The sequence below is a fragment of the Antechinus flavipes genome, chromosome 1 (assembly GCF_016432865.1).
Source record: "Antechinus flavipes isolate AdamAnt ecotype Samford, QLD, Australia chromosome 1, AdamAnt_v2, whole genome shotgun sequence".
NCBI classification, from domain to species: domain Eukaryota; kingdom Metazoa; phylum Chordata; class Mammalia; order Dasyuromorphia; family Dasyuridae; genus Antechinus; species Antechinus flavipes.
Genome location: NC_067398.1, coordinates 591,135,119 through 591,158,897, shown reverse-complemented (window position 1 = coordinate 591,158,897; position 23,779 = coordinate 591,135,119).

Sequence of the window (23,779 nt, the reverse complement as noted above, 5' to 3'; positions counted from 1 at the left end):
AAAACAGTTCTTATAGGAATTTTCCATACATCATATTTTTGGGATTCCTTACAACCCTACAGGACAGGCCATTGTAGAAAGGACTAATCAGAACCTCAAGATATTTATTAAAAAAGAAAAATGGGGAGATGATGATATATAACTTAAAATTTGATTCAAATAATTTAAGTCCAGGTATGAAATACTCTCTGGTAAACATAAACAAGAAATCACTCAGAGATAACACCCCATCTTCATTAAGAAGATCCCCTAAAGAACGAGACCATGGTAATGAAAAAGGGTCCTGAAGGAGAGACCCTACAGGGTTTTAATTTGGGGGCCAGGATATGCTTGCATCTTCACAGGAGAAAATCTTCAGCAGTGGATTCCCACCAGACATCTCAAAGTTATCCATAGAACTAAAGAGGAAAAGAAGGAAGAGGTGATTTTCCAAAAGGAAGAGAAGACATGCCCCCAAGACCACTAGCAAAGGTGATTGCTATATATATGGGTTTGTGTTACATACAATCAGGACTGGCAACAGAGGCCAAAAGGTGGTCTGGACACACCATGGTCTAGAATTGTCTCATAGGGGGAGGATATCATGTGACACATGCTGGACTTGCAGGGGATGCCCTGTCAAAGAGACACCCTCATCCATGGGAGGGTTGCAGCCGTATGTCTATACAATGGATCATCAGGTTGGCCCCTCACAAGCCTCCATGGGATACATTCTTGTCACCTAAGAATTGGGCTGGCAGTTTGGCACATGGAAAAATATCTTGGGCCCTGATTCTTGGACAAATGGCACTAGAATTAAATACCAGTTTTATACTAAAGCCTGTCTGGGAGGGAAATATGCATTTATGTGGGGAGACTAACTGTTACCAAAGAAACATTAGATTTTTACAATGTTACTTGTTGGAATTGTGTACTGAAATTGAAAATCAGACTGTATTTGTGATCACTAGAGCTCATGTATCAATGCTTCCTGGCAAAAGTGAGAAACAGATCTTAATCCCATTAGAAAAAAAGAGAAGTAAAATTGGAAATGGATACAGAAGTAAAATTATTGAAACTCCAGGCTCAATTACAATGTGAATCCAGATAAAACTGTTGGGGAAAAAAATCAAACATTGGTTTGATAATACCTCTTTCATGGTGGTTAAAATTAGAATCATGGATTGCTCTGTGTGTTGTTCTTTTGTTACTGCTTTGTTGTTGCCCTGTAATATTAAGATGCTTTTATAGATCTTTCTCCACCATCTTTTCAGAGGTTGCAGGTCAAGAAAGGACTTTTTATCTAAAAGTAAAAAGAAGGAATTGCAAGAGTATGGAATTCTGCTGAGAGGGAATACTGAACAGGGCTTCTTGCCTGTGAGTGAGCTGCTGAATTGCTGGATTGGCTCTCCTCCCATTGGTAGATACCATGTATATGCAATGCCCACAAGCTGCTTCGCTGGATGGTGATTGGGGATTGCCTACTGTCCATGCACCTGATCATGCTTGCAAAAATGTATATCAACAAGGCTGTACAGCATAATAAACTGGAGCTCTTTTCACACCCTATGAATCTGCTGCCTCATTCATCTTGGCTCTGAGAACAAAGGGCTCATATACCATGAGTGTTTAAAAGACTCAATAGAAACTTGTCTCACCTTATAGGGAAGTGTGAGGGGGAAGGGGAAAAGAAAGGGGAAGGCTAATAGAAGGGAAAACAGAAGTAGTAGGGGAATGGTGTAAGAAAAGGGAAGGGGGTCTAAAGGGGGAGGACTGTTTAAGGAAGGTGGTGATCATAAGCAAAATACAGGAGAGGAAGGAAAAGGGGAAAGGAAAGAGAAAAGCATAACTTGGGATAAATAAGATGGCAGAAAATGTAGAATTAGTTATTTTAACTGGGAATGTAAGTGTGATAAATATTCACATAAAATGGAAGCAGATAACAGACTGGATTAAAAGCCAGAAACCTATAATATGTGGTTTACAAGAAACACATTTAAAGCAGAATGATACATACAGAGTAAAAGTTAAAGGCTGAAGCAAAATCTATTGTGTTACAGGTGAAGTTAAAAAAAAAAAAAAGCAGGGGTAGCAATCCTGCTCTCAGATCAAGCAAAAACAAAAATAGACCTAATTAAAAGAGATAAGGAAGGAAATAATATCTTGCTAAAGTACCATAAAAGTACCATAGATAATGACGCAATACCAATACTAAACATGTACACACCAAGTAATATAGTATCCATATTCCTAGAGAAGATGATAAGAGAGCCGCAAGAAGAAATAGACAGCAAAACTATACTCCTAGAAGATCTCAACCATGCTCTCTCAGAATAGATAAATTGAAGCACAAAATAAGTAAGAAAGAAGTTAAGGAGGCAAGTAGAATTTTTAAAAGTTAGATATGATAGATCTTTGGAGAAAACTGAATGGAAACAGAAAGGAGTATACTTTTGTTCTCAGCAGTTCATGGAAACTATACAAAAATTGACCATGTATTAGGTAATAAAAACCTCAAAATCAAGTGCAAAAAGGCAGAAATAGTAAATACATTTTTTTCAGATCACGATATAATAAAAATCTCATGCAACAGAAGGCCAAGAGAAAATAGACCAAAAATTAATTGGAAATTAAATAATCCAATCTTAGGGCATGAATGGGTGAAACAACAAATCAATAACTTCATCCAGAAGAATGACAATAATGAGACAACATACCAAAATTTGTTGGATGCAGCCAAAGCACTTTTTAGGAAAATTTTACATCTCTAAATGCTTATTTACATAAAATAGAGAAATAGATTATCAATGAATTGGGCATAGAACTAAAAAAGCTAGAAAAAGAACAAATTAAAAACCCTCAATTAAATGACAAATTTGAAATTCTGATTTCAAGATTAACAAAATTGAAAGTAAGAAAACTATTGAATTAATAAATAAAATTAAGAGTTGGTTTTATAAAAAAACCAACAAAATAGATAAACATTTAGTTAATTTGATTAAAAAAAGAAAAAAAGAAAATCAAATTATTAGTTTCAAAAATGAAAGGAGGGAACTTTCCACAAAGGAAGAAGAAATTAGAGCAACAATCAGGAGTTATTTTGCCCAACTATATGTCAATAAATTTGATAATCTGAGTGAAATGGAGGAATACATATATATATATATATATACATATATATATATATCCCATATTAACAGAAAGGAAATAAATTATTTAAATAGGCTCATTTTAGAAAAAGAAATAGAATAAGCTATTAATCAATTCCCTAAGAAAAAATCTCCAGGGCCAGATGGATTTATACATGAATTCTACCAAACAAGAACAATTAGTTCCAATACCATATAAACTATTTCAAAAAATAGGGAAAGAAGGTGTTCCTACCAAATTCTTTTATGACATAGATATGGTACTGATACCTAAATCAGCTAGGATGAAAATTTAAAAAGAAAATTATAGAACAAGTTCCTTAATTAATATTGATGCAAAAATCTTAAATAAAATATTAGCAAAAAGATTACAGAAAGTCATCCTCAGAATAATACATCATGAACTAGTAGGATTTATACCAGGCATACAGGGCTGATTCAACATTAGGAAAACTATTAGCATTATTGACTACATCAATAGCAAAACTAACAAAAATCATATAATTATCTCAAGAGATGCAAAAAAAGCATTTGATAAAATCCAACACCTATTATTATTAAAAACACTAGCTAGTATAGCAATAAATGGACTTTTCCTTAAAATGATCAGTAGCATCTATTTAAAACCATCGGCAAGCATCATATGTAATGGGAACAAAGTAGAACCATTCTCAATAAGATCAGGGGTGAAACAAGGCTGCCCACTATAATCATTTCTACTCAACATTGTATTAGAAATGTTTGCTTTGGCAATTAGAGAAGAAAACAAGATTAAAAGAGTTAGAATAGGTAATGAGGAAACCAAAATATCTCTCTCTGCAGATGATGTGATGGTATTCTTAGAAAACCCTAGAGAATCAATTAGAAAATCACTAGAAACAATCCACAACTTTAACAAAGTTGTAGGATACAAAATAAATCCACATAAATCATCAGCATTTTAATATATTACCAATAAAGTCTAGCAGCAAGAGATATCAAGAGAAATTACATTTAAAATAACTGTCAATAGTATAAAATATTTGGGAATCTTTCTGCCAAGGGAAAGTCAGGAACTATATGAATTCACTACGAAATACTTTCACACAAATAAAGTCAGATCTAATCAGTTGGAAAATAATCTAATTTTTAAAATAGTTGGTTGCTCATGGGTAGGCTGAGCTTCCTATATAATATAATAATATTTCATATATATATGATATATATCATATATGTGATATATAATATTACTATAATAAATACATTTATATTATAAAAAAATAAATATAATTATATAACAAATAACAATATTTATATAATAGATATCATAAAATATAATATTATCATAAAATATATAAAATAATAAAAACAAATGTTATATAATATGTAATAAAAATTACAATATTACCTGAATTAATCTACTTATTTAGTGCCATACCAATCAAACTCCCAAGAAATTATTTTATAGATCTAGAAAAAATAATAATAAAGTTCATCTGGAAGAATAAAAGGTCAGGAATTTCAAGGGAATTAATGAAAAAAATACCAATGAAGGTGGACTAGCTGTGCTAGTCTAAAACTATATTATAAAGCAGCAGTCATCAAAACCATTTGGTACTGGCTAAGAAATAGAGTAAAAGATCAGTGGAATAGGTTAGATTCACAGGAAAATCTAGTGTTTGATAAACCCAAAGACCCCAGCTTTTGGGATAAGAAATCACTATTTGACAAAACTGCTGGAAAAAAAATTGGAAACTTGGATGGCAGATATTAGGCATTGACCCATACCTAACATCATATACCAAGATAAGGTCAAAATGGGTTCATGATTTAGACATAAGGAGTGATATTATAAGAAAATTAGAAGAACATAGGATAGTTTACCTCTCAGATCTGTGGAGAAGGAAAAAATTTGTGACCAAAAAAGAACTAGAATTCATTATTGAACACCAAATAGATAATTATGGTTATATTAAATTTAAAAGGTTTTGTACAAACAAAACTAATGCAGACAAGATTAGAAGGGAAGCAATAAGCTGGGGAAATAATTTTACATTCAAGGGTTCTGATAAAGAACTCATTTCTAAAATATATATAGAATTGATTCAAATTTATAAAAATTCAAGCCATTTTCCAACTGATAAAATGGTCATAAGATATGAACAGACAATTTTCAGATGAAGAAACTGACCATTTCTAGTCATATGAAAAAGTGCTCTAAGTCACTAAAGCACTAAGTCAGAAAAATGCAAATTAAAACATCTCTGAGATACCACTACATACCTCTCAGATTGGCTAAAATGAAGGAAAAAATAATGGCGAATGTTGCAGGGGATGTAGGAAAACTAGGATACTAATACATTGTTGGTGGAATTGTATATGAATCCAGCCACTCTGGATAATTATATAAATACTTATGCCTATATTTGGATTTACATATATTTTTACCATGTTTAATATATATTGGATTACTTGCCATCTGGGAGAGGGGGTAACGGTAAGGGGAATAATTGTAACACAAGGTTAATGGTGAAAAATTATCCTTGAATATTTTTTTTTATCTTTTTGTTTTTGTCTGTTTGGTTTTTTGCTGGGGCAATTGGGATTAAGTGACTTTCCCAAGATCACACAGCTAGAAAATGTTAAGTATCTGAGGCCAGATTTGAACTCAGTTCCTCCTGACTTCAGAATTGGTGCTCTATCCACTGTGCCACTAGCTGCGCCCCTCCCCCCCCGCCTTGCATATGTTTTGAAAATAAAAAACTTCAATTAAAAAATGCTAGTTATAGCCATAAGAGAAGGGAGAAAATTTGAAAGAATTAGAATAGGCAATGAAGAAATAAAATTGTCACCCTTCGCAGGAGTTATAATGGTAAACCTGGAGAATCGTAGAAAACCCAAAGCACTAATTGAAATAATTAACAACTTTAGCAAAGTTGCAGAATGTCAAATTGGTATTGTAGACAATACCAATTAAGTCCATCAGCAAGAAATAGAAAAAGAAATTCTATTTAAAATCACTGCAGACAATATTAGGAATCTACCTACCAAGACAAATCCGGTAACTATATAAACACTATTAAAAATATTTTTCACATGAATAAGGTCATATCTGAACATTTGGAAAAATATTAATTCCTCATGGGTAGGCTAAGGCAATATAATAAAAATGACAATTCTACCTAAGTCAATTTACTTATGTAGTGCTGTATTGTGCCATATAAACTACAAAAAATATTTTATAGAGTTAGAAAAAAATTACAAAATTGATCTGAAAGAACAAAAGGTCACAATTATCAAGAAAACCAAGGGAAAAAAGGTGACATCATCATGAGATCTCAAATGTTTTATAACTGGCTAAGAGATAGTGAAGTCAATCAGTAGCATAAATTAGGTACATAATTTGTGGTAATTGTTTTGGGAACAAGTACTTTGCTATTTGACAAAAACTGCTGAGAAAATTGAAAAGCAGTTTGGTAGAAATGAGATGGCTACATGACTTAGACCTAAAATTAATACCATAAAGAAATCAGGGAAGCATGAAATAGTTTGCCTGTCAGTTAACCTTACAGAATGATAAAAAGATCATTTAAATTACAAATGGGTTTTACATAAACAAAATCAAAGCAGTTAAGATTAGAAGGAAAACAGAAAACTAGGGGAAAATTTTTTTATAGCAAGTTCTCTGAAAGAGTCTTAATTCTTCCAATATATAGAGAAAGAATTGAGTCAAGTTTCTGAGAATATGTCATTTCTCAATTGATAAATGTTTAAAGGATAGAAACAGGCAGTTTTCAGATGAAATCAAAACTTTATATAGTCATATGGGAAAAAATGTTCTAAATGACTATTAAGTAAATGCAAAGTGAAATAAGCAGGACCAGGAAAACATCATATAAAGTAAAAACAATGTTGTACAATGATCAACTGTGAATGATTTAGCTATTCTCAGAAACACAAAGATCTAAGACAATTCTGAAGGGCTTATGATGAAAAATGCTATCTACCTCCAGAAAAAGAACTGATGGAGGCCATCTTTTTTTGCATTTTTTCCCATTAATTTCCTTGAAATTCTTAACCTTTTATTCCAGCTGAATTTTGCTATTGTTATGTTTTAGTTCAATAAAATAACTTTTTTGGTAGTTTGATTAGTATGGCACTTACTAAGTAGACTAATTTAAGCAGAGTTGTCATTTTTATTATATTAGCTCAACCTATCCATAAGTAATTGCTATTTTTCCAATTATTTAGATCTGACTTTATTTGTGCAAAAAGTGTTTTGTAATCATGTTCAGATAGTTCCTAAGTTTTATTTTGAGTACAGTTATTTTAAATGGAATATCTCTTTCTACCTCCTGCTTGTGGGTTTTGTTGATAACATAGAGAAATGATTGTGAGTTCTGTGGATTTATGTTCTATACTACAAGTTGGCTAAAGTTGTTAATTGTTCCAAGTAGTTATTTGTTTGATTCTCTAAGTTTCTCTAAGTATACCATCACATCATCTGCAAAGAGGAGATAGTTTTATTTCCTCACTGCGTATTTTAATTCCTTCTATTTCTTTTTCTTTTCTTATTGCTAAAAACAATATTTCTAGTAAAATATTGAATAACACTATTGATGATATGTATCCTTGTTTCATTCCTGATTTTACTGGGAGTGTTTCTAGCTTTGACTCATTACATATAATGCTTGCTGATGGTTTTAGATAGATACTATTTGTCATTTAAAGGAAAACTCCATTTATTCCTGTGTTTTTCTAGTGTTCTTAATAAGAAGGGGTACTTAAAAAAAGCTTTTTCTGAATCTATTCAGATTAACATATGATTTCTGTTACTTTTGTTATTAACATGGCCAATTCTGCCAATAATTTTTCTTATACTTTATTCCTATTATATATTCTACTTGGTCATAGTGTATTATCCTGCTGATAAATTGTTGTAATCCCTGCAAATATTTGATTTAAATTTTGCATCGATATTCACTAAGGAAATTGATCTATAAATTTTTATTCTCTGTTTTTGTTCTTTCCAGATTTATGGATCAGCATCATCTGTGTCATAAAAGGAATTTGGCAGAACTTTGTCTTTGTTTATTTTTCCAAATTGTTTATAAATTATTGGAATTAGTTGTTTTATAAATCTTTGGTAGAATTCAATTGTAAATCCACCTGGTCCTGAAGAATTTTTCTTAGGGGGTTCATTGATGAATTGTTCAATTTTGATTTCTAAAATGGGGTTAAGTATTTTGTTTTTTCTTCTGTTAATATGGGTAATTTATATTTCTCTAAATATTTATCCTTTTCAATTTGATTATCTGATTTGTTGGCATATAGTTTTGCTATCTATTTCTTCCTATCTGATTCTTCTCTAAGAATTTGGATGCTGTACCACTCGTTACATATATGTTTAGTATTAATGTTACTTCATTGTCTCTGGTATCTTTTATGAAGATGTAGCTTCCTTCCTTATTTCCTTTAATTAGACCTATTTTTGCTTTTGTTTTGTCTAAAATCAGAATTACTACTTGTGTTTTTTTTTTTTTTGCTTAGCTAAAACATAATAAATTCTGCTCCAACCTTTACCCTTTCTCTGTGTATATCTGTTTCAAATGTGTTTCTTGTAAACATCATAATGTAGAATTCTAGTTTTTAATCAACTTGGTTATCTGCCTCAGTTTTATCCCATTCATATTAACAGTTATGATTACCAATTGAGTATTTTCCTCCATCCTAACTTCTCCCTGTATGTACTATTTTCCTCTCTTTCCACCCTATCCCTCCTCACAGTGTTTTGCTTCCCTCAACCTTCCTTCCCTTTTATTACTCCTCTTCTCTTACTCCTTTTTCCTAGTGTTTCTATCTTCCCTTCTATACAGTCCTTCTCTTTCCTTTTCCCTTTCTCCTCTCACTTCCTTATAGGGGAAGATAAATTTCTAAGCCCAAATGAGTATGTAAGCCAAAACTGACATAATTAACCTTCTGACAATGCTCATCCTTCTTCCATTTTCCTAAACTGTAATGTCTTTTGTGCTCTTCATGTGATTTTTGCCTCAATTGCTACCTAACCTTAATCACTGAATAGGTGCAGTTTGTGTCAAATTGAGATCTGTTGAAGACTTTATCTTACCAAAACCAAGGTCTCCCATTAATTACATGCAGGACTATCTGCGGTCTGGTTATTGGACCTAAATGGCACTGGAGGCAAAAGTGAGGCAAGTGATTTTTTACAATCTTTCCCCACTTAAATCGTATTCACTTGCATGTCATGCCGTCACTTCCCTAATGTCATGGTTCTCGCTGAGAACAAAGGACAAATAGCAACAGCAACAATGTTTAATCTATCCCATTCTTCCCCTTTCTTTTTCTCCCAGTACAGTCCTTTTTCCCATCCTTAATGTCTTTTTCCTTAATATCATCACATCAGAGTCAATTTTTATGTATATCCTTTATGCTCCCTCTAACCGTCCTAATAAAAGATAAAATTCTCAAGAGTTACAAGCAACATCCTTCTATAAATGGATGTAAACAGTGTAATCTTTAATTTTTCTTTCTTTCCTATTTACATTTCTATTCTTCTCTTGAGTCCTGTATTTGTAAATCATAGTTTTTCATTTAATTGTGTTCTTTTCAATAGAAAGAATTGAAAGTTCATTCACTAAAGGTCAATCTCCTCCTCTGAAAGATGATGCTCAGTTTCATTGCATAGTTGATCTTGGCTGTAATCCAAGGCCCTTTGCCTTCTGGAATATGACATTCCAGACTCTCCTATCCTTTATTATAGAAGCTGCTGGATCCTGAGTAATCCTAACTGTGGGTCCTCAATACTTGAATTGTTTTTTGTTTTGTTTTGTTTTTTTTCCTGGCAGCCTGCATTATTTTCTTCCTTGAGTTTATAGTTCTTGAGTTTTGCAATGATGTTTCTTGGAATTTTACCTGTGAGATTTCTTTCCAGAGGTGATCAATTAATTTTTTCAATGACTGTTTTGCCCTCTGGTTCTAGTGTATCAGAGAATTTTTCCTTGATGATCTCTTGAAAAATGCTATCTAGACTTTTTTTGTTTTTGCTCATGACCTTCAGGTAGCCTAATGATTTTTAAATTGTCTCTCCTGGATCTATATTCCAGGTCAGCTGGAAATTTTCTTCCATTTTTTCATTCTTTTTAATTTGATTGATTTTGATGTCATATAGACTCATTAGCTTCCATTTGCCCAGTTCTGATTTTTAATGTATGATTTTTCTTTAGTTAGCTTGTGTATATCCTTTTTCATTGAATTCTACTTTTAAAGATTTTTTTCCAGTGGATGCTTTTTTTTTTTTTTTTTTTTTGCATTTGACCAATTGTATTTTTTAAGAAATTGTTTTCCTTTTCCAAGCTCTTGACTCTCTCTTGCATATCTCTCATTTCTTTCCTCAATTTTCTTCTACCTCCTTTATTTTCTTTTAAAAAGAAGGCTCTTTAAACTTGGGAACAATTCATATTTTTCTCTCAGGTTTTTCATGTGAACATTTGTCTTCATCTGAGTTAATATTTTTGTTTTCCTAATCACAATAGTAGTTTCTATGGTTAAGATTTTTTTTCTCTTTCTTACTCATTTTCTTTCTTTCTTATTCCCATTTTATGACTTTTAAAGTTGAGCTCTGCTTCTGAGGAACAGGGAGCTCTGTCCCGAGTTCTTGTGCAGTTTTAAGTCTTGGCTTTAAGCACAAAAAAAAATTGTGTTTTAGGTAGCTTGACAGTCCTGCCTCTTACTGCCTGGTTTTCTGGTCTAGCAATTTGCTTTAGAATTGGACTTGCACTAGAATTGGAGGATGTCCCACTTCTTTGCCCTGCTACAGTTTTTACTGAGCTAGGACTGAAGATCTTAGTTGCTGATCCACTATGATTAAGATCCTTTCACTGAATTTCTCTTATATCATCTGAGCTAGACTGCACACCCCTTTCACCCAAATGAGACGGACCTTTCTTAAAGTCCTTCCAATCTTGACCTGGAAAATGGTTTCATTCCATCTCTTTGTGAGCTCTATCATTATAGATTCTTTTCAGAGACTTGGTTTCATTTAGTTTTTGAGGGAAATTGGTAGAGCTCAAGGAGTTTCCTGGCTTCACATAGTCATCTTGGCTCCACCCCTAGAACTTCCCACATAATAGACATTTAATAAATGTTTCCTTCCTTCCTTTCTTTTTTCTTATTTTGCTCTTTTCTTTCCTCCTTATTTGTTACATTTTGTTTCAGACCTTCATCATCTCTCCTCTAAACATGACATTAGCCTTGTAGTTTACCTCATTGCCTTTAGTTTCTCTCCTTTCCAATCAACGCCATCTCTACTAAATTGCCAAATCAATATTCCTATAGCACAAATCTGACTGTTTCACTTTCCTGCTTAAAAAAAAAAAAAGTCTTCAGTTGTTTCCTGTTTACTCTAGAATGAAATACAATTTTTTCTATGCATTTAAAGCCCTTAACAATCTGGCTTCACCCCATTTTTCTAAACTGACAGCATTTCTTCCCCTCATTCACTCACTACAGCTTGGCCTATTTGCTGTTCCCTATACATTACATTTTACCTCCCACTCCTTTGCCTCAGAGCAGATTGTCCCTTATGCCTAGAATGGTCCCCTTTCTCTCCCCACTTTTTAGAATCTTCAACTTCCTTTAAAGCTCAGCATCATTATTACCTTTCATTTGAAACATTTCCTGACATTTCTGGGTTTTAATCCTTTCCTCCCACCCCTAAAATAATATTGTATTACATTTATAAATCATATATTTATTTATCTGTATACACACTATGTTCAGATCATCATAGGCCCAAGAATAAATCCTTGAGGAAGGAACTTTCTTTTTGTTATCCCTAGCACTTAGCACACAGTGCCTGGCACACAGGTCCTTAATTAATCTTTATTGAAATGAAACAAATTGAATTAAAGGAATAAATGAGATCAAGGCCCTAATGATGAAAATAGGTATTACACAAAAAACTCATTGTGGGTGACACACCATGAATTATAGTTCTTCTCAATGTTTTAGACTGAGAAAACCTTGCTTATCAAAGTCACTTTTCTGTGGATTACATTTCCCAAAAGACTATATATGTCTACAGCATAAGGACTTCCCCAGTGCACATTATGATTGAGTAGATGTGTTTCTAGTATATTCATTTGAAAAAAGGAGAATGGTAGCGATTCATCTGGGTGCTGAATCATGGGCTTACATGGCCAAAAAAGCAACAGAGGAGACAAAAACAATTTTAGTCATGCTGTGAGTTCTAATATCTCATTCAAACCTTGTTAGAGATGACAGGAGCTATGATTTGAAGTTTTAATGTTTGACTATTCGTTATTCCAAGAAATTCAAATTGCAAATCCAAACTGTTACTGCTACACAAAGGTTGCAAAGGTATTGCCTAAGCTGACAGCATTTGCAGAGAAAACCATCTCACATGGTTTAAATGATTTGAATCTCAAAGGTCTTGAGTACTTCTCCTCAAGAGTATGGAATGGACAGTTGATTTTCAGTCTGCCAAGTAGACATGGAAGGGAATTCCTTGATATTTATCCTGCAATATATTTTAGTAAACTATCTTTTGCTCTGATATTATATTATCTGGCTTGGTCCAACAAATTTTCATTGTGTGAGGCCCCAGGATTTGAATAGGTGAGGGAGGCAAATGGGTACCAAGAGTCTAGGTATAACTGAAAAGGGGATGTATTATCTATTTTGCTTTACAGTATAGGTAATAGAAGTATTATAGTTTCATGGAATGGGAAAACAATTATCTAGTACTAAAATTACAAAATAAACACAAAAAACAATAAGATAACATACAGGCCAGCAGTGATCTTATCACTACAAAAGGAGTTATGCCTGTCATTTTGTGGTATTGTAATCCAAGTATGAAGGCAATAGAGAAAGCAGAAATTCTCACCATCTGGTTCTATACCTTATCTTCAATTTTCTTGGATTTGATTACCTTAACCATTCTGGACTTATTGAATAAAAAGTGAATATAGAGGACAAGAACATTATTTTGAAGCATATGCAACCTTTCAAAATAAAGTAATAAAAAAGATATTGATAGTAAAAAATTTAGGCAAATGATTGTCCCTGTCAATGTTCATATGTGAAAAATGCCTTTTGACTTTTACACCATAAAACTCAGGGTAAACTAACAGAAATATTGAATCAGAAAAGGCATCAGATTCTATGATTATTGGTGTGATCCTGAAGATGGAGAGAAAATATACAGCATCTTATTTGGTTTCAAATCTTATAATGATAGAAAAGGTCACTCAACTGAGAAAATAAGGAGAAAGTACAAAACAGGTGGTACTTAACAAGATTGGAACAGAACAGTGAGTTCCCCGTCAGAATGGGAGTAATTCCAGATGTACTATTCACTACCAAAAGAGTCGCACAGCAGACTCAACATTTTAATTCCACTTATATTATTGTGTTGTTGATGCATTCATAGCACCCCTTTACTCCAAGACTGGGGAGCAGAACAAGCTGTGTTCTTCACAATAGAACTCTGAACACTAAGCACAGAAGCTGTATCATAAATTGCCTTGCTCTGCTTCAAGAGACTTGAAAGGAAATAACAAAACAATGTTTCTTATCAATTTGGTTTAGAGGTTGCAGGGGATACAGAAGTAAAATCTGTCAATTTTCTCTCCTGGATTTTTCTTTCTCACTTAGCCATGAATAAAATCTACCCCCCTGCTGCTACAAGCTACAGAGACAAGGATAGGATACTAACATCCAAATGTTAGGATAGGATCACTGAAGTGAATAATCAGAGTCTGGTACATAGTAGGAATTTCATAATTGTTTGCTAAATTAAAAGATTTAATTAATACCGCCATTTGCAATGCTATGGTTAATAGCACTAACCTACCCTCTATTGATATTATTTTGATTTCATTTCCCTTAACATGAAAAATGGTATGGGGAATGCCATACAAGGGTATCCAAGAACAGTAAACAACATTTCTTATTTGAATTTGAACCTAGGCCTTCTGACTACAAATCCAGCATATCTTCCCCTCTCTTCCATGAGCATACTTTAAACATAGGAATTTCTAACTTCTGGAGGTCTTGAAGCTTCTTTCCCATTTATATAACTGGCTTTTTCTTCTTTATCTTATCTTTTCAAAAGGCAACTAAGTGATTCAGTTGATAAAGTGCTGAACCTTAAGTAAAGATCAGAATTCAAACCTAGTTTCAGATATGTTTTACCTGCATGACTCTGGGCAAATCACAACCTCCATTTACCTCAGTTTCCTCAAATGTAAAATGAAAATATGCATGGCATAGTACCTGGCATGTAAAATCTTGTTTCCTTCTTTATTCCATCTTGCCCTCTTCATTCAACTGGAATTAACTTCAACTCATCTAATTATGCTTTTGGAATTAAGCTTCATTATAATCACATAGTTGTCAATTAGGAAGTGCATATATATTGTAGTTCAATACTACATATGTTCAGTAGGTCTAATGGGCATCCTTCTACTTCCATCCTTTTCATTTCAATAAACTCATATATGTTAAAATTTATCAAATTAAAAAAACTTCTTCTGAGTCTACTTGTTAAAAACAACTTGCTTTCAATGAATGGTAGGACTTTTTCCCCCCTATCTAACCTTTTCTATTTGTTGTCATTTTTTAATATTTCAGTGTCTTGCTATAAAATATATTGTATATTATTATATGTTATATTATAATTTTATATTTTATTTATATGTAATATGTTGTATATATCTTTCCTTTGTGAATTGATTCCTTTTCTGTTGAAAGCAGTAAAAAACAGCTCTCTTCAAGTTCAGAACAGTCTACTGAATATATACCTATTGGTCAAGAGAGAAGAGATAGCCTTCCTGCTGGTCCCCTTAGAAAAATATATATCTAAGGAGCATATAATGAGACTCAATTGTCAGCTTCAATACCTGCTTTCCATGTAGGCATTTTTTTTTCCCACATGAAATACTACAAAGAACTCACAATTCCAAATTCAACTCTTGTTAGTTCTTTAAAACAGGGAGACAACTCAGTTTTACAAGCTATGGGAAGTAGAGATTGGAGAACCAGAATTATTCCTAAGTAGGCCATTCATCTGTTATATAGCTGTAGGAAAACCACTTACTTTTTCTCTTCCCTTTGCCTCAGCTTCTCTGAGAAAGAAAGGAGATTAAATGTGTAATGTGATGATAGACAACCAGTCATTTAAATGTCTTGAAAGTAGAGGCATGTACGCCTTATGATTGTTAATTTCTGAATATGACAAGTGTAGGTAGTATCCTTTTTAAGATGCTATAAGTTTCATGTCAAAAGTAGGCCACTGCAAAGCATGCTATTAACAGAACTTTACAATCCTTCATACAATTCTCTATCGTATTCTTTATATAGGGAAATGTTTGTGTAGGTTTATGATTGAGTTCACAATAAAAAAAGTTAAAACATACTGAATATGAGTTGTTACTCAAACTATGTCTGAGACTCAACTCATACATAAAAATATACACATATGTGTAAGTGTGTAAAATATATATATATATATATATATATAAAATCTTCTTCAAGAACTTTTCCTGATGCACTGAGTTATTAAAGGTCCTTTTTCTACAATCACTTTGTAATTATTTTGTATTCATCTTATATTTACATATATAGATATAGATATGTTGTAAACCCTTCTTTCTTTCCAACTCTGTATACTACAAAAGCCCATTTATTATATATATATAAGGTCCCTACTAATAGCAAGGACTATTTTGGTTTTTCTCCTATCTAGTTTGTTTTGGCATCCTCAGTGCCTAGTACAATGAATGGCACATATCAAGCATTTTAATAAATTTGTATTGAATCGAATTAAATCCTGTGCTTGTATTTGTTGGAAACTGTTGAATGAAAATATAAACACAGGAAGGCATGAAGCATTCACATCATATGGACTTTTTGAACATTTCATATGAACAGGATTGCAAAAGGCAAATTATTGAAGGGAATCATCAAGAAGAGGGAAATGATTGTATTTGCTTTCAGAAATTTTCTGAAAAAAGCCCCAAAGAGAAACCCTTATGATAACAGTATCTTTTTCATCATCCCCAGAGAAATATTTCAAACAATATTATTCATGATGTCTTATTGGAAGGAACCCAGTAAGGCTCAAAGTCAGGGAAGCTTGTTCCTAGCTACATGATCTTAATACCAGCAGTTATTTTGAAATGAAGAGCAGAAATGGAAAGCAATGACTTGTGGTTATTTGGAATAAAAACAGGGAGGAGATATTGCTTCTTTCTTTTATTTTATAAATATCATATCAGTTGATTGCCACAACTTTGGGAAGTAGGTATTGTTATCATTTGCATTATTCAGCTGATGAAAATGAGAATAAGAGGCTAATATTGATGTTAATAGGGACATATTGGACAATAGTTCTTGACGCTCTCTTGGTTACCGATTTGGGTGGTAAATAGCTCCAAGATTTTTTCCATGATTTAACTGTTGTCTTTCCCTCAGAAACTTTGAAATCAGCCCCTTACAGTTCTATTATCTCCAGTTTAGATTCCTGTATGTACATTTGATCTAATTCATCTGTTTCTATCATCTTTTTTCTCTCTACTATAATTCTGCTTCCTTTATAGGTCTCTCTGGGACTGACTGTAATGTACAGTTCAAGGGTCATAATTATATTGTCTTTGATAATGAAAAGAGCTTACTATTAAAAAAAAATGTAAAGGTTGATCAGAGATGCTTCCTTGATGACTACATTTTGATGAGTTTGTAAAACAAAGAGCTTTTGTATAGAAAATTTGAGATGTACTTCTCCATAGAGCATATGGATATACCCACTGGTACCTTGTTAAGAGGGCAAAGATAACTCTTGATTGGTTCTCTGTAAAGGGCTGAAACACTAAATAGCTGCACTGGAGTCAGACAACCAAGCACTTAAAGCTAATTAATTATTGGACAATAAATAACTGTATTAGCATATGCTAGGAAAAATGGCCTTTCTCACTATTCTGTGCTGGCTCGATCTTTTGGTGTATACAGATAATCATAAGGGGGATTAGGGGGTGGAGTAAGACAAGCCACAGTGACTTTGGAGGAGGACGAGGAGAAGGGAGGTTGGTGGAAAGCTTGTGGCAGTTTTGTTGATCCCCTTCACTTCTTCCTCTAAAGACCCAGGACTTTTGCTTATCCTGACTCCAGGTGATTCTGAGGTCTCCAGGGAGCTAACCTGGACTTCACAGTTCTCAGAGACTGATGATACTCTATTATGAATTGACTGGTTTAGACTGGTTTAGAATTAGACCGGTTGATGTCTCCTAAGGGTTTTAATTCTGATGACTGAGGCTGCTCCCAAAGTGATTTGATTGGCTAGGAGTTTTGAAAGGATAGACCCTTATTGGAATCACTCCTATAGGCTGACCTATAAAAGGAAGTCAACAAATGACTCCCAGTTCTCAGGTTGACATTTTTTGGTCATTTCTCACCTTTTTTCTCTGAAACACAGAAGAAGGGAAAGAGAATTTTTTCCTCTCCCTTTCTCTAGGAGTCTCTAATGTTTGCCTTTCAACAGAAGAACATGGAGACTACAGATTGACTGAGAGAGAATAGTTTGTGTACTATAAGTTCATAGTCATTTACTGCCTTTCTATTTCGATTTTTCAACATAGGCTAGATTCTGGAGAATTCTGTGGACTTCCATGACCCAAGACATATCAATGATATCTGAAAAAGCATATGACAGAAACATACATGTTCTTGTCAATATGGCTCATCAGCATGGCCAATGTCCCAAAATCGAAATCTTCTCTATAAAAGACAAAATATTTTAGTTTCTCAGGATCTAGCTTTCTATTTTCCATATTTTGAAAAGATATATCATGGACATCTCATTTTTAATTCCCTTTTTTAACAGAAAAAAAGATTTATCCTTTTTTTTTTTTTTTTTTTTTTTTGCTTTAAACACAGAACAAAACTCCAAACTATGGTTTGCATATCCCTTCTCTCATACCCCCATCTCAACCCCAGTACACACAGTTTAATACCACCTTATAGCACATGCCCCACTAATAACGATGAGTGAAGAAAACTTGGATAAGAGGAGTGGTGGAAATGTGTCTGAGGGTTTTGTTGCCTGGTTTCTTCAGCAAGGAGCCCCTTGTAGAAACAAGATAATTGCAGTGGGGAGGGAAGACAAGGCTCTCCCCACTCGAGGAGTTGGAAGCTATGGTTGCTCTGGCTCAGCTGGAAGACTTCAGCACTATCTGAGGATATTTTTGGGAAAGGAGTCAATAGAAAAATAATGGTGTTTTTTGGGTTTGGGTTTTTTTTGTTGTTGTTGTTGTTGTTCAATGTCAACCTTGATGGTTGCCTTGAGAATAATCCTAAATTGAAAGGTTCAGAAATTGGACTTGTTAGGGACAGAATAAAAATATCTTAGCAGCACATCTTTTAGATAAAAAATATCCAAATGGCTTCTGCTGGAGGAATAACTTGCAAAATTCATAAGGATCAAAACCTTATGATTCCTTCTCTCTATAATATTTCGGATATTATAGGTATAGGGATTTCTTATACAAGAGAAAGGGAATTCCTATATAACATAATATTTTGGATATCATAGGTATAGGGATTTCTTATACAAGAGAAAAGGGAATTCCTACATAATCACAGTAGATTTGCTTTCAAAAGTTTCAAAGGTTGAAACCACATGGCAGATCTACAAGTCTGTGGGAGGACTTCAGAACTGTAAGGCAGAAAAATTTTTTTGCAAGAACATCAAAGTTGTTTTCCCATTGGCATTCCAAGTTTAATTCTCTTTTGTAGGGAGTTTGTGTGCTACTATGTGAGCTTTGTGAGTACATATTCTAGCTATGTACTTCTATGAGTCATTTGTACCTTCTGCATTTTCTGTGGAGGTAAAGTAAAGAGTATATTTTTACTAAATATACATTTGATATTTTGATGTCTTATATAGAAGCTAATATCCCTATCACCTATATTTATGAAAACATAAGGACAGAAATATTTATCAATTCCCAAGTCAAGCTCTAATGGAAGCAAAGAAAAAGTATCTACTTAGTGTCAGCCTCCAAAATTAGACCTGGTCTTATGAGCCCCAAAATTGAGTGAATCCTCAATCAAGGATTACAAAAATATTCACAATTTAATTACAACTTTATGTAACCAAGTGACTAAAGAATAGCTATTCTCCAGACTACTATAGACAATTAGATGAAGCTATAGAACTTTTGATAGATAGATAGATAATATGTATACTGTTACTCTCAGCACTACCACATCCCTAGACACTCTTGCACCAAATTACCTAGAAGAATGGGAAAGGGATGTAGTCCCCTTTCATATATATGTCTGCACATATACATACATACATACATACATACATATGTATTTATACATATGTATATGTATACTTTATGTTTACATTTGAAAAGCTCCACAACTTCATCATTACATCAGCATAATTTGGACCAATATTATAAACAGACAAAAAGTTTTGGGCCCAGAAATGAACAGAAGGAGGAGAATGGATTGGATTGCTTTGGGGAAATTACAAAATTCTCTTCACAATCTCAATCTTCTTATTGAAACAAATGTCTATTTTGACATAACTAATATCCTAACAGTATTATATAGGTTGAGAGTTATGAAACATTATAAACTCCAAAAATGTGAAAATATATGTTCCCTAAAAGACAAAGAAAGCTATATGTTTGATGTGAATAAGCTAAAATATATGCTAATCAGAATTATAAAGATGTAACACAAAAGATATTTTTGAAGAAATATCTTAGAATAAAAGAAGTTGAGTTGTTTATGTAGTAAAAGTGAGGGTTGGCTGAGAGACTTGTGTGCTCCACTGTTACATTTGAGGTGTTAGAAATAATTGAGAATCCACCTGGAGCATATTGAGGATTTCTCAGTAACAAACTTGTAGAAGTAGTTGATTAAATAATATAAAGGATATGGAAGCATGGATTGGTTGCAGTCTGACTTTTTTTTGGAGGGAATATCCATATTGACAAGATCACAGATTCATCTGAATATCTGATATGTGTGTTGTGCCAGGGTTCCACAATTCCTGCCTGCCCCCTGACATCTGCCACAAGCATGCCCAAGAGAATAAGGAAGAAGGTGCCAAGGTTTAAGATATCACTAACCATGTGATAATGCATCATCATTTCCCAGATTATAATATATTCTGTTTTAAGTTCTCTAACAGTTTATAATATAGTCTCTTTCATGATACTCTCTCTTTAGAAAAATACATAGCAGAAGGGACTATAAACACACACAGGGGACCAGACATACTAGAGCTGCATGGCTCTACCACATTGATGTCTCTGGGTTTTTTTTGTTTGTTTGTTTGTTTCCCTTCAGTCTTCCCCATATAAGTGCCAATGTAAAAGTACCAGAACAGAAGCCTGAGTTAGCTCTGCTTTTATAAAATGGTTTCAGGAAATGGTAGAGGAGAAGTTTAGTGTTTTCATCTGGATTATTGGTGATAGCAGATGCTTTCATTGCATTGATAACTGTGGTAACAATAAGGAAGAACACAGGATATTGAGAATGAAAATGTCAAATAAAACAAGAATATAAAACAACAGGAAGAAAAAAAGCAAACAACAAGAGCAGGAGGAATTCATAGGAATGGAAATAAGTGGCAAAATATAAAGAGAATATAGGAAAAGTATTAAATTAAGAAAATAAGAAAGGTCAGCAGTGTAATGTCTCTTCAAAGCAGTATGCAAAGATTTTCCTGATTCTAGGCAATACGGAATCATTTTAAAGTGCAATACACTTGATGCTCCCATCTCTATTTCAAGCTACAAAATATAAAGACTTTTTGTCTTTGAAATAAAAAAGACTAATTCCAATTTGGGGTACCATGTAGCACCAAAGTACTAGAATACTAAAGAGGGATAGGATCAAATAAATACATTTCAACAAGATGGAAGGTATAGTCGCAAGAAGCTGTTACAAAAGTTGTTTTGTGTAACACCAAAATTCAGTAGAGAAGGCTAGGAAATCTCAGGGATGATAATGTTTAGTCAAAACAGTCAAAGACATTTTTTTTCTCTTTTCTTTTTTTAACTAGTTTTAGTCACCAGCACCACCTACCCCTCCCTACCCCATTCTTACCCCTGGCAATTTGTAGTTCTAGGATCAGGCAAGGTCAGCCTAGTGGGGCAGGCTGGGGAGAGAGGAGAGAAGGATAGAATCCTGAACTAAAGTAAATTTAAATGATTTCTGGGTGAATGCCTAATTTCCAAATCTTTTGCAGCAAAACCTGCCCCTACCTAGACCTGGTAAATATTTGAAGTTTGACATTGTTTGTTGCCCCTTTAAAAAAAAAAAAAAAGACAAGTTTTCACCTTCAAAACAAATACCATCTCCATACTAGATCTGTGACACTCAGAATCATCTCTCATATGTCTTTATTGCTTTTCCTTTTTACAACTATCTCAATATATAGAACACATAGCACCAAACAAATATAATAGGCTTTCAATAACAACCTATGGAAAGATTGAATCAATAACCACAATATCTGTATAGCACTTTAAAGTTAGGGTGGCACTCTATATACATTTATTGCATTTGAATCCCACAACAATTGTGTGAAAGAAGCATTATCAGTCTCAAAATCAATGACTTCTGAGTGGGACTATTGACAGAAACCTAGACCAAAGTATCTACCATGGCATTTTCTGTCTACATCTCTGTAAGGTAGGAGCAACATCATGATACTTTGTGTACAGGAGACCATCAAGTTATACCACATTATCAAAATATATTTAAGTACCTACATGTATGCAAAATGATGGCATTAAGCATATTCTGACCAAGCAGGCCTGAAAGATAAGGGTAGTCAGGAGCCAGCCAGCACATATAGGTGCCAATTCTGCCATCTGCACAACTGGCTTCAGCATTTTTGTTCCTGTGGAATTAACTTTGTTCTTTGCCTTCCCTCCTGGCTATGACTGCCAGATGACCATTCGTGGAACTGTTATAGAGGAATTCAGGCTTCAATCCAGATGAAACTAGAAAAATTGATAATTGTTTTTCAATAAAAATTTATTTTCCTTATAATGCAATGTATTCTGTTTTCTACTTTTAAAAGCATTGCTCTGAGAAGAGCTTCTTCAGTCTCACCAAACTACCAAAGGTATCCATAGAGGGGGAAATAAGTATTTATTAAGTGCTTATCATGAGCCAGGAACTTTATCAAATAAGCACTTTACAAATATTATCTTACTTGATCCTTAAAACAGTCCTGAGGGAATTATTCTCATTTTAAAGTTAAAGAAATTGGGATAGAAGTCAAGTGACTTTTCTGAGGCCACAAAGCTAGTTAGTATCTAAAGCTGGATTTGAACTTGGATTTCCTAACTCCAGGACCAGCACTCTAGCCCAGTTATCTATGAGATCCTTCTAGCTCTAAGATTCTATGATTCAATTACATTTTTTGTTTCACAAAAAAAGGATTACAAGAAAGTAGGAAGATATTTTTCTCTCTTATTTCTAGGAAGAAACACTACTATATTTTTCCATTCTTCACCAAGAATTTTACTTTTTCTATTTAGAAAAAAAGAGTTTGCTTATAGTCTATTAATTGCATAAACAGATATGTGGTTCAAAATTAGAAGATGATCATCACAAAATTTGAATGCAATGTACTTTACAATGATTATTATTTAGCTTTGATTTGGCCTAAACAAACTACTTGGACAAGACAATATACAGAGAGTTCTGTGTATTGCTCTGTGTGGGAGTTCTGTGTAGGAAGTACCACATTTGGAGGCATTTGATTCTCAAGTTATTCAAAAAAGAACAAAATATAAAGCTTTGGAGAATATCTCATATCTCAGTATTATCCAGAAAATATGAACAAGGAAATAACAATTATGAAGATATAAGTCCACCTTTCGATCTCAACAAAGTCTTTATGAGAATAATTAACATATGCATCAAAAACATCCTTGATAAAAATATGAGAAGGGAACAAGTAGGTTTCCACAAATCATATTTTTTAGCAGATCACACATCTTTATAATCACACAACTGACTGAAAGATGTAGAAACTACAAACTCCCATGATGCTTATTCTTTGCTGGCTATGAAAAAGCATTTATTTAATTCAGTAAAGCAAAAAAGATTTCCTCTACCATGTTTCCCATATGTATATTAAAGTATTATAGTACTTTTTGAAATCTGTAATATAAGCAATACCTTAGGTAATGACTGTTTATGAATAACAAGTAATGGCTAATAATTAATAACTGTTCTTGTATAATAATATAACAAGTATATATTATATTAATAACAAATATGTAATCTTCCTGTAATGATTAATAATAAATATATTCACTGTTAGGGGAGGTACTCAGCATAAAAGTTCAAATAGAAAAGAGATTCCCTGTAGATACTGAGATCCTCTAAATGCTACTGTTTATAGATGACTTTGAATTGATTATATCAAAAACATTACAGACTCTTCCAAATGAGAATTACAATCTCTCAACATAGGTCAGTCCATTCTTAAAGGAAAAATTGAGAGGATGAAAAATGTCTCTTGTCCAGACCAATGATGTCAAATTCAAATAAAAACAAATCAGTCTAGAATGTGTATTGATTTGGAA